The following is a 12,040-nucleotide window of genomic DNA, read 5'->3' as shown; positions in this document are numbered from 1 at the left end:
AGGAGAAAGATGAAGCAGTCTGCTTCCATAAAGGTTTACAGCCTTGGAAACCCTATGGGGCAAGTTAACTATGTTTTACAGGGTCATTATGAGTCAAAATTAACTGATGACAGTGTTTTTTTTTTTTTTTTGGTTTGGTGTGCCAGGCAAGGAGCTCTGGTGGTGCTGTGGTAAGGCATTCTACTGCTAACCAAAAGGTCAGTGGTTTGAACCCACCAGCTGCCCCATGGGAGAAAGATGAAGCAGTCTGCTTCTGTAAAGATTTACAGCCTTGAAAACCCTCTGGGCAGTTCTACTCTGCACTATAGGGTTTCTATGAGTTGGAGTTGACTCAATGACAGTGAGTTTGGTTTGGTGTGCCAGGCACTGGAATGACAATGATGAATGAGCAAAGTCCTGCCCTTAAGGAAAACCCTGAGTTCTGCCCTGTATGAGAATGACTCCAGACTGCAGAAGGTGGAGCATGCTGAAGGAGACACAAATGCATTTCTGGGGACCTAAAGGGTCAAAGGGAGCTCTGGTGGCATAGTGCCTAAGGCATTTAACTGCTAACTAGAAGGCTAGTGGTTAAAACCCACCAGCCACTCCTCAGAACATGCTGAGACTGAGCATGTTCCTGAACTTGAATTGTAGCATGTTGTTTCCCTAATAAACCCCATAATCTGTGAGTTCTGTGTGGTCACTGCAGTGAATTATCGAACCCAGCAGAGAGGTAGTGGATAGGGCAATCTATTTCCATAGTGATTCTGCCTCAGAAACCCAAGGAGGGGTTGCTCCGAGTCAGCTGCAGTGAGTTTTTTTTTTTTTTTTTCAAAAAAAAAGGTCAAAAGATCACTTCCAACTGAGGGGCTCTGAAGGACTTCCTGAAGGGGGTGCTCTGTGAAGGAGACCCTAAGGAAGACACTCTGAGTGGAAGGGATTGGCATAAGGAGAGGAATTATGAAAAATGTGGGAACAAAAGATTGCATGTAGCACAAGGACCATTTAGGGTAGTTAGCTGGGATTCAAGCTGAAAAGAAAAACTGGAGCCAGTGGACAGTCTGTAAGTTCATAATACAAGCTATGGGGGCCCATTGACAGGGAAATGACCCAAATGGAACAATGTTCCAAGGTATTTACATAACCTGGCTAAAGGATTGAAGGAGCCCCTGGGTGGGGCAGTTACTCAGCTGGTAAATGAAAGGTTGGCAGTTTGAATGTACCCAGAGGCACCTCAGAAGAAAAACCTGGTGATCTACTGCCAAAATATCAGCCATTGAAAAACCTGTCCAGAACAGTTCTATGTGAACTCACATGGAGTCATCATGGATCAAATCGACTAAACAGCAACTGATTGGGTTTCGGGTTTTTAAAGGATTGAAGAGGGAAAGAGACTGAGGTCTAGTTTGTGAGATATTGTGCTGTAGTAATTACCTGGTATGGCTTTTCTAGCCATAAGTCTCTATAAACTCCATGGTGGAATTTGCTATGAGCAACTCAGTAGCTCCTGATTGTTATAGTTATTCACTGGTGTATTTCTGTTGCGTGTAGCATGAAGCAATCTTTTGGAAAGTTCACTCTCTCTCAGGTGTATAGAATTCTGATGTTGGGATTGGTTAGTTTGGCCACTCTGCCAGACTCAAAAGAAGCCCTTTTGAGAGGCAGGATTCTGACTACTGGCTGAGAAAGATATGCTGCTGAGAGAAACATGCTCCTGAGAGACGTGAGAGAGACACATACTTGCTGAGAGAGAGATGTGAGAGACATGCTCTGCAGAGAGAGACTGAGAGAGACTATCCACTGAAAGATAGTGGGCTGAGACTGAGCATGTTCCTGAACTTGAATTGTAGCCTGTTGTTTCCCTAATAAACCCCATAATCTGTGAGTTCTGTGTGGTCACTGCAGTGAATTATCGAACCCAGCAGAGAGGTAGTGGTTACTGTGGGAGGAACGGTTGGTGTTAGGGTTGGTGAAAGGGCTGGAGGGATGAGGCAGCATGTCTGACCTCACAGGAATAGGCCTTAGGCTACTGATGGTGATCCTGTCTTTCTCTTGTGGGGTTAGAGGAGGTCAGAAGATGCGGCCTCCTTGCCCCTTTGGCAGATATGAATGGTCCTCTTGCAATATTCACAGAAGGTAAGAAGCAGGCAAACCAAAATAGGGACAGGGAGGCAGAGCAGAAAATGGACTTTAATGCAAACTCTAAGGCATCCATCCTGCCTCACCACATATTCTCTGCTCCCAAATACAAACCAAAGAGCTCATTTCACTTTATAAAAATGTATACCTTAATTCATCATCAAGTGCCACTTTTTTTTGATAAAACACAAAACTTTAAAGTTTTTAAAATTTAAAAGCTAAAGTAACACATAATATCTTAAAGAAAACATTGTCTTAATTTTTTTTTTTTAACTTTAAGTGAACCTGGAATGCTCTGTACTGTGATTGAGCAGTGACTGCTTCACATCTCAGAGTCCAGTAGGTTCTCTCTTCAGATGGCACGCTGAGCTGGGAAGCTGCCATCTCCTCCTCCCTGTGGTAGAAGTGGGCTCAGCTCTGATATAGCTTCCCTCCTTAGGGCCATCAGTAACAGTCCATGCCCTGACCAGGGGTCAGTACTCCAGGAACCCTCAGCAGCACTCGGTTGGTGTTATATCCAAGACACACCCAACAGGTAGCTATAGTAGGTTAGCACACCTTTGTGTGTGCTCTTAGAGGGCTCTGGCAAGCCTTCACAGACACTCCTGTTGACTGAGCTGAACTTTGCAGCACCAAGCCTGAAAATGGTCTCTTAAGGACCCCATTGGGGCCCTCTTTGAAGGCCGTAGATCTAAGAGGATATCTAGTAGAAGGACTTTCAATGAGTTTCCTTTTTCAGAAGGAATCTTATGTCCCACAGCTTGGTATCTTGCAGGCCTGGCCTGGCTTCTTTCAAATCCCTGCCAGGAGATTCTGGGTTGCCCATTAAGGACACAAGATACTCAGTTGGCTGAGAGCTACAGGTCTCTGGTGTCTTGAGTTGAGAGTCACAGGAGTATTCCCAGCATCCCTTTCTTATCAGGTGGGAGCTTTATCTACCAATATCCACACTGTCCAAGCCCCAAGGGGGCCAAGACCTGGTGACAGAGTCCTGGCCATCAGGGTGAGAAATGGCATTGTACAGATGAGCCTGGCCTTCATGAGGCCTGGAGTCCAAGAGAAAGAACTGTCTGCATGCAGTCCTTTGCTCAAGGACCAAATGAATATAGAGTCTGGGGGACAGTGGGAGGGGGCAATAGACAGAAAGTACAGCCTAGTCGTTAGCACACAGGGCAGGATAACAGCCCAGGTAAACTCAGGCTATTTCCATTTCACAAGGCAGGGTCTGTACCAGCTTTGGATGCTGGTGTGGACTGAGGGACTCTGTAAGTCCCTCTTCCCATAAAATTAACCTTCCACCATTAGGAATATACTCCCTGTCTTGAAACATTCAAACACCTTTGGTGTAGAAGGCTTAGATATCATCTGGTCTACTTTCCTAGTCAATGGTGAGGAGTCAGAAGTCCAGACAGGTGAAGTGACTCACTAACAGTCACATGACTAGAACCCAGGTCTACTGACTCCAACTGCAGTGTCTTTTCTCTAAATTTAATTGAACAGAAACTACCTGCTGTATCAGGTTACTTCAGTTCCTATAATACAAATGCCCTTGGGAGACATTCTGGTGCCACAGTGGGTAAAGTGTTCAGCTGCTAACTGAAAGGTCAGCAGTCCCACCCATCAGCTGCTCCATGGGAGAAAGACGTGGCAGTCTGCTTCCATAAAGATTACAGCCTTGGAAGCTCTATGGAGCAGTTATACCCTGTTCCATTCCATTGCTATGAGTCAGAATTGACTCCATTGCAAATTGCAGTGGGTTTGGTTTGGTTTGGAAAACAGAACACAGAGGGCCCTGTAGTTGTTCACACTTTTGTGTAAATGAGTCTTGTGGGAAGAGCAAGTCTTGCTGGGAAGAGGGAGATCTGAGGAGAGGGGTGTAGACAAAGGAAGCTGCTGGAGCTGAAGGGACACTTAGAATGATAGACCAGAGCCAGAAGAACCCTTAGAGATTGGCTGGCAAAGCCCCTCATCCTACTCCCAAAGCAGCAAGTTTGGCTACCAGCGGCCCTGAAAACAACTTGCTGGAGGAATAACTAGCCCTTCAAAATATAGCAGTAGAACGTGGTTCTCATCCATGGTTGCATATTAGAATCATCTGGAGAGCTTTAAAAAACACTGATAACTAAGCCTGCTTTAATAACACTCTGGTGTGGCTCCAGGCAAAGATATTTTAAAAAGCACCAGCAGGTTGAGAGATTGGGATTGGTGATGTTTCACCCCTTGCAGTCTCCCTTCACCCTATTCCCTCCCTACCCATTGCTAAGAGTATGACCAGCCACCTCAGTTCTCCAGGCTTTGCTAAGTTCTTCCTCCATTTTGTCCAGATTGAGGAAGTTCCATAGCTGTCAGGGGTTTGCACGGGGTCTAGGGAGCAGTGTTCCAAGCAAATGTTAGCCACCATCCCAGCATCTCCAGCAGAACTGTGAATCTGAACTCCAGGGGGTCTAGAGGAAATAAAGCCTCCCCTTCCTGCTTCCCAGGGAGCTCTGGTAGCATAATGCCTAAGGCATTTGACTGCTGACCAGAAGCTGGTGGTTCAAACCTACCAGCCACTCCTCGGTAGGAAAGTGGAGCAATCTACTTCTGAGTAGTGATACTGCCTCGGAAACCCGAGGAGGGGTCGGATCTGACTCAGTGGTGGTGGGTTTGGTTTTGGTTTATGGTTTCCTGCTTCCCAGGTCTAAACCCCAGGACATAACCTGCTGGAGTCAAATCAAAGGGCTTGTGGGCCTCTCTCTGGTTCCAGAGACTGCTAGGAATTTACTGAAAGGGTCATTTTACCAATGGTGAGCTGAGGCCCAAAGGAACCAGAGGTCTGTAGACACCCAACTGGAGAGTGGCAAGGCCAAGGTGCACAGCTTCTGACTTCACAGTTGAAGTTTGCTTCTCCAGCCCCAAAGCTGCCTGCAGAGGCTTGCTGTCTATCTGCCTGGGAGAATCTTACTCTGGGCTTAGGTTCACAGAATTGATTGAAACTGAAGAGTTAGGCTTGGAAGCAAGTGGGAATCTGGACAACTTGAAGGCCTAGGAAGAAGGATAGACAAGAATGGTTTCATGGAGGAAGAGTGCTGGAGATGTGGAAATCCTATCTTTCTGTCTTTTTTATTTCACTCTGTTCAAGATTCAAGTTCTGGAGAAGGCCTGCAGATTGCCCCTCTTGTGGTACAAGCTAGAGGAGACCTCCACTACACTCTATCTATCAGGGAAGAGTAAATGCCTCAAAAAGAAATCTGAATGCTACTAGGAAAAAGGAGGTGGGGCAGTAGTGGTTCGGAGGTAGAATTCTCACCTTCCATAAGAAGGAAACCAAAAAACTGAACCAGTTGCCATCTGGTTGATTCCAACTCATGGTAATGCCATGTGTTTCAGAGAAGGTAGATCTGTGTTCAATTCCCTCAGCCAATGAAAACCCTATGGATTCTGATCAGGATCACAATAAATGGATCCTGATAAAAAGGGGGAAAAATGTAGAACATAACTTAAAATTCTTAAAGAACCCAGACTTACTGGACCCAGTGAGTCTGGAGGAATCCCTGAGACTATTGCCCCAAGACACTCTTTAAACCTTGAACAGATACTATCCTCTGAATCACCTTTCAACTAAATAGGAGGTTAGCTCAAAAAATAAAGAATTTCATGCTTGAGAAATGTGCTCTTTTAAAATTATCCATATGAGACCAAATGGACAACAGTTACTCTAAAGCCTAGATGAGACGTCTGGAAGGAGGCAGTGAGACCAAGTTAATGGGTGGGGAACAACTAGAACGGAAATAATGAGACTGTTGACCCAGAGAGAAGAATGTAACCAGTGTCACTGAACGTTATGTGTAGAAACTGTTGGGTGGGAACTTGTTCTGCTGTATCCACTTTCACCAAAACTACAATAAAATATTCAAAACAAGCAAATAAACAAACAAAAAAACCCTACAGATCATAATGGTCTAGCCCACAGCTGATCCTGAGGATGGCGCAGGACTGGGCAGTGTGTTTTGTTCCCTTGTGCATGGTGCTGTGATGAGTTAGGGGCTGACCTGATGGCAGTGAACAGCAACAATGCATTCTGGGAGGCCATAAAACAACAAAGGGCCCTTCAGTCCACATCATTTTCATTCCCACTGTTTGATTATTAAGCCAATAAATTCTGCTTTATGTTTAAGTTAGAGTTGGTTTTTCAATTCTTTATAATCAGAGCATACTGACTAATATCTTGGCCCTCTTTCTAAACTCCTCCCTGGGCAGCAATACTAGAACACTCTTATTCTCCAACTCACTGACCACTCCTTCTTATCTATTTCATTGATTCTTTTGTTCTTTCTTTAGAAGGAAAAGATTTTTTGTTTAAAAGCCTTCTTTTCTTCTTTTACATTCCATCCTTTTAAATACCAGCTTCCTCCTTGACTTTGAGAGCCCTTGAATGAAACGTCTCCTGTCTCTCCTTTGCTTGAAGCTCATGTTTCCCACCACCTAACAGACACAGTGGCTGCAACAATGGGCTCAGGTATAACAACGGTTGTGGGGCTGGCACAGGACCAGGCAGTGTTTTATTCTGTTGTACATAGGGTCGCTATGAGTTGGAGCCAACTCTATGGCACCTAACAACAACAATGGATGCCAGCCCACAGGTGACCCACTCACAACTCAGTTTCAATGAATTTAAACCTGAATCCATCATCTTTTCCTTAAACATCATTTGCTCTCCATATTTCCCATTCTGATTATTGTATTTACTGTTTATACCACTATCTTCCCCAACCCACAAGCTTGAAACTTATGATCTGCTTTGCTTTCTCCTTCTTGGCTAGTTCCCATATTCATCTCCTCACCAAGTAATATTCTCTCTCCACAATTTCTTTCATATCTTTTATTCTCTATTATCTCTGTTCTAGTTAAGGCCTCCATCACTCTTTGCCAAATGGTCTTTTTTGCCTTGAGTTTCCCCCACATTGTTGCCGGACTAATCAGTCACATCAAGAAAGCCTCCAAATCCATTGCCTGCAGAATAAAACCCAGGTTGCTTGGTGTTCATTAAGCCCTGGCCTTAACCTATCTTTCTATTATTCCTTTTCATTTTAACCCCCACCCTTGCCAAACCCACCCACATCAGCCTTGGTAGCATTCCCTGACTCTGATCATGATCTCTGTCTTCCCGCTTCTGGGCTTTTCATCACACTGTGACTTTTGCTGGAACTTTAGCCCTCTACCTAACCACCCATCACCTCTGATCTCATCTCCTGAAATCCTATTTGTTGTCTGCATGGAACCTTTAAGTCAGCAGGACTATCCCTTGTGCCTGAATCCAATGCACCATGAAAGTAAGCAAGTCAGGGATCCATATAGTCACCCTGGAAGCCTTGTTTTGCCTAAGATGTTGTACATGGATTCCATTCTCCCTTGGTTTAGGGTTCTAATTTCCATTTCTCACATGTCTGGGAATTCTTATTCCACTATTACTTAGGAATACCAGCATTCCTTCATATACTTTGGAACAGTCTTTTGCCAGATCCACACTAGGAGCCTTGGATTCCAACCTTTTAACTCACTGACAACCACCCATGTGAAGGTCACATGTTGCTTTCACAAACGTGATAGTTCCCCTCCCTCGTTTCCCTCCAAAGAAGTGGAAATTGGCAAATTTTTCTCTATATATGCTGTTTGGGTCACAAAGCCTCTGCATGTTCTGCTTCTGAGTATCTGAGAGGATATCAGCATTTGCATCCATATCCTGAGAGAAATGGGATCTCTATGTGCCTAAATCACTCAGTGCAATAAATGCCACCATCCAAAAAAGGCAAGATGAAGCCTCAATGTTGATGGCTGGATATATTGCCTGATACTAGAATAAGAGCACTGTGCCTTAGGAAAGAAGACACTTGGGGAATGACTGGGGCTGCCTTTGTTGAGACAAGGCCTTTGCCTGAGTCTTGGGTCCTCCTGCCCCAGTATTTCTGGTGTGCAATTCTGGACCACTTCTGGCCCTGCCCCCTGCTGCTGCACAACTAAACTTGGCCCCCAGTAAGCATCAATCAGTTACTCCTTCTACCACACACACCATGGGCTTTCTGCACCATGTTTCCAAGCCCAGTGTTGACAGCTATTGTTTTCAAACCCTCCCTTGGGTTTTCCTTTCAAATCCATGCTCTGTTCTTCTCTGGTTAATAAAAGTTCTCCTCATTTTCCCTTTCATCCCTGTCGGTTTGTGCTGGGGAAGCAGCCGAAAGCAAGGGAGAAGCCTGGTTTTCCAGGCTAATCTTAGGTAAAAATAAGACCACCCACTCTGCTGACTTAGCAAGTGTTGGAATCATGTGTGCATGTGTGTGTGTGTGTGTGTGTGAGTCCCGGGCTGGAATCAGTAACTCTTTGCAGAGAAGGTCAAGAGCTCTCATACCTCCACCATTCACCCAGTGCATATAGTAGGTACTCAACAACAGTTGTCAGGATCGTGAAATACAGAGCAATGGAAAGAGGGCTGGTCCAGGAAACTAAGATTCTTGATTTCCAACTCAACTCTGATCATAACTTGTTTCACAAGTCCTTTACCTCCCCAGGCATCTATTTTCCATAAAAGAAATAAATATTTCCATTCTCACCATCCTATGTAATTATAAGACCATTTAATAATGAATGAGATATTTTCTTCTGAAGACCAGAGAGCAGAACCAGGTGGGCAAACAGAAAGCTTTCTGTTATGGGAAGTGCTTAACCAGACAGACTGTCCTGCATGAGAGGCACTGAAAAATGAGTCTACATTTCAATGGATGTAGAAGAGAAGTGGTGGGACTGGTCTCCAGCCATGAAATCTGATCCTGCGAAGCTGGTGTAAATAGAATCCCTTCTTCACTTCACCTGGGACATAAGCACCCCTCCCCCCACACACACACACATACACCTTCCTCGTTAAGCTCTTGGCTACTAACTGAAAAGTTGGTATTTCCAGCTCACCCACCCACCCAGAGGGTCCTTGGAAGAAAAGCCTGGCTCTGGGCTTCTGAAGATCACAACCAAACTCACTGCTGTGGAGTCAGTTCCAACTCATAGCGATCCCTCCTTGGGTTTCCAAGGTGGTATCTCTATGAAAGTAGATTACACAGTCTTCCTTCTGAGGAGTGGCTGGTGGGTTTGAACTTCCAGCCTTCTGATTAGCAGTCAAATGCCTTAGGCACTATGCCACCAGAGCTCTTCTTTACTTTTTTTTTTTTTTTTTTAAAAAGCAAACTCATTGGAGTCAGTTCCAACTCATAGTGACCCCTCCTTGGGTTTCCGAGGCAGTATCACTACGGAAGTAGATTGCCCAATCTTCCTTCTGAGGAGTGGCTGGTGGGTTTGAACCACCAGTCTTCTGGTTAACAGTCAAATGCCTTAGGCACTATGCCACCAGAGCTCCCTCTTCTTTACTAGGGGAAGCATAAAAATTTGGGGTAGAGAAATGTCCAGAAAAGATAAATGAGAGATCAGACACTTCTATTTATAACTGGTCCTGTGGACTGGTTTAGAGCCCAATTGAGGGGAGGGGTGGCAAAGGGTGAAGCTGAAAAAAACCATTCAAGAAACCCTGAACACAAAAATAGCCGCTCTGGGGTTCAAAAGATGCATGACTCAAAGTGAGAAGACCTCGCTGTACCCCTCTGTTCAGGACCCAGCTTCCTACTGTTACTTTGAGGACCAGACATGCATAGAGTATCTGAAAGCAGGCCCCAGATGTTGACATACTAGTGGTGGACACTAGCAAGGGTAAGATGAAGGGACCAGGGCAGGGGAGGAAGAACTCACAGTAAGTAAAGATGACAGACAGGACAGTGGACACACATGTGGCATCTCCTTAGAGATCTCAGTAAGAGGAGGGAGCTAAAATCATGCTAATACATGACCGGGAGTACATGAGCCATGAGATAATTGGATTCCATAAGCAAATAATTTATTCTGGGCCTGACATGTCAGAAAAAAATTAAGACAACATCTCAGTCCTAGAATAGTAAAAAGCTTGTTATAACAGCTAGCATCCATTGAGGAATAACTATGTGCCAGGATGGTTTAGAGTGCTTTTATGGGCATGACATCACTTTGTTCTCCCTCCAACTCTATTATCTCTGTTTTGCCAATGATGAAACAGACCAGGAAAGTGAAATAAATTGCCAAGGTCATAACTACCAAAGAATGGAACCAGAATTGGGTCTAGGGCAATTCCAGAGCCCAGGCAAGGAGAAGGAAATGGTATCTTCTATCTTCTATATGGAGAGAGGTAGCAGAGAGCATCAAATTTCAAAAAGAGGTGGCATTTGAGCGGAAGCTGGAAGAACAGGGAGCATTTTGAGAGGAGGAAAGGACAGGCAAATTGGAGGGAATGGACTCTTTGTTTGCTAAGGCTGCTATAGCAGAAATACCACAAGTGGGTGGTTTTAACAAATATAATTTTTTTTCTCAAATAAATTTGAGAAATTTAGGAGGTTGGGAGTCCAAATTCGGTGCACCAGCTCTAGGGAAAGTCTTTCTCTGGCTGTTGGCTCTAGGGGAAGATCTTTGTCTCTTTTTAGCTCTGTTCCTCCTTTCCTTAGTGACCTTCATGTGAGTGGCATCTGTGCTTCCTTGTCTCTGTGCCCAATCTGCTCTTTTATATCTCAGAAGTGATTAGGTCTAAGACACACCCAACACTGATATGGCCTCACTTACAAAAAAAAAGAACATCTTATCTCCAGGAGGATTATATCCATAGATATAGGAGTTAGGACTCCAATTCATATTATATGGGGACAAAATTCAACCCATGACAAATGGTGTGAGCAAAGAAATAAAGGAAAAACCAGGAGGAGTGGGATTCTTCAAGTGAGGCAAATAGGATAATATGAGTAGTGTTGCAGGTTATGTTCTCGAGAAGCAGTCTCAGATGGAGATTAGTGTGTAGGAGGTGTATTGGGCGTGCTCCCAAGATGAACATCTGGGGAAGGGAAGGGAAGGACTGAGCAGAAGGAGAAGTTGGGCTGTACTGCAGTCTCAAAATGGCTTCAGCTGACCCCACAGGGAACTGTGGGATTGGGATGGCTCTTCAGAGATTTTCCTGGATTAGGGGAAAGGGCTCAGGACTTTATCCTTCCACACTGATGACCATAGGGAAGGGGTATAAAGGATCTTCAGCCGAGACAATTCCCAAAGAGTGCCAGCTGCACTCCCAGAAGCTGGGGAATAAACACTGAAGGGGGATCTGTGTGGCACCCCACTGCATCCACTCTAGGTAGAATAAAGGTGATGGATATGGGAGATGTTCAAGGCAACCTGGAAAGACATATTGGGATTCAACCTTGGAGATCCTTGTGGGCCAGTGCTGAAGGAGTCAACTTTTTCCTGAAGGAGTCAGGGAGCCACTGATGACAGTTAAGGAAGAGACTCCCTATACTTTATAAAGATCAGTCTGGAAGACACATGTAGGCCTTGGATATACATGAGAAGGGCCAGGGGACTATGTAATGAGAAGTCCAAGGACAAAGAGCTGGGTACATCAAGTGAAAGGATGGGTGGAAGAAGAGTCAGGGAAAAAGGTAGAGAAGGAGCAGGCAGAGAGGCAGGGGAAATGAGAGCCATAGGAAAGGAAAATTCGAGAGTAAAAATAGGATCAAGGGTGCCAAATTCTAAAGAGAGGTCAAATGGGATGAGACCTTGTAACAGGCCATTAGAAGATTCTTCGTGATCTTGCAAGAAAAATTTCAGGGAGATGACAGGGCAAAATTCAAACAGCATTGGATTAAAATAACTGAAATGACTTCTCCATTAATTTAGCACCTCCTGTGTACCAGGCAGTATTGGGCACTCTAATGCTCAGAACAACCCAATAAAGAGTATTATTATACTCATTTTATGAATGAATAAACCCCGGCTCAGAGAAATTAAGTAACTTGCCCAAGTTACACAGTTACACAAAGGGATTTGAACCACT

At 44.7% G+C, this 12,040-nt stretch overlaps 1 pseudogene; it reads right to left on the bottom strand.

Moving 5' to 3' along the window:
• Positions 1–12,040, bottom strand: part of LOC103198237 — a 58,891-nt pseudogene that overhangs the window by 43,284 nt on the left and 3,567 nt on the right.

This window comes from Orycteropus afer, unplaced genomic scaffold (genome assembly GCF_000298275.1).
Source record: "Orycteropus afer afer isolate SDZICR_OR568_19922 unplaced genomic scaffold, OryAfe1.0 scaffold00088, whole genome shotgun sequence".
NCBI lineage: Eukaryota > Metazoa > Chordata > Mammalia > Tubulidentata > Orycteropodidae > Orycteropus > Orycteropus afer.
This window is presented reverse-complemented; position numbering and strand designations above follow the sequence as displayed.